This window comes from Alligator sinensis, unplaced genomic scaffold, assembly GCF_000455745.1.
Source record: "Alligator sinensis unplaced genomic scaffold, ASM45574v1 scaffold210_2, whole genome shotgun sequence".
Classification (NCBI taxonomy): domain Eukaryota; kingdom Metazoa; phylum Chordata; order Crocodylia; family Alligatoridae; genus Alligator; species Alligator sinensis.
In genome coordinates, this window is record NW_005841946.1 from 178,463 (window position 1) to 178,771 (window position 309).

Genomic DNA, 309 nt, shown 5'->3' on the forward strand with positions numbered 1-309 from the left:
CAGAAAGGTTTTATTCTCCTGACGGTCCTCGCTGCTGTCATCCACCAGCTCAGCCGTTGTTGTTATTATTGCAATGACTGCACCGTTGCAAACTAAGCCACGCCCCCCTCGTTGCGCTGTGTAGACAGGACCGAGAGTCCGCTTCCACCACAGCCTCAGCCTTAGCCCCGCCCCCCCAACGACACCTCCCCGGGCCCGAACCGCCGGGACGCAGCGCGGCGAAGTCTCGCGAGACCCGGCTTCAAATCTCGCGCGAGCCGCGCTGTGCTCTCGCGAGGCTTCGGCCCTGCCCGCGGATGCCAGTTGCCG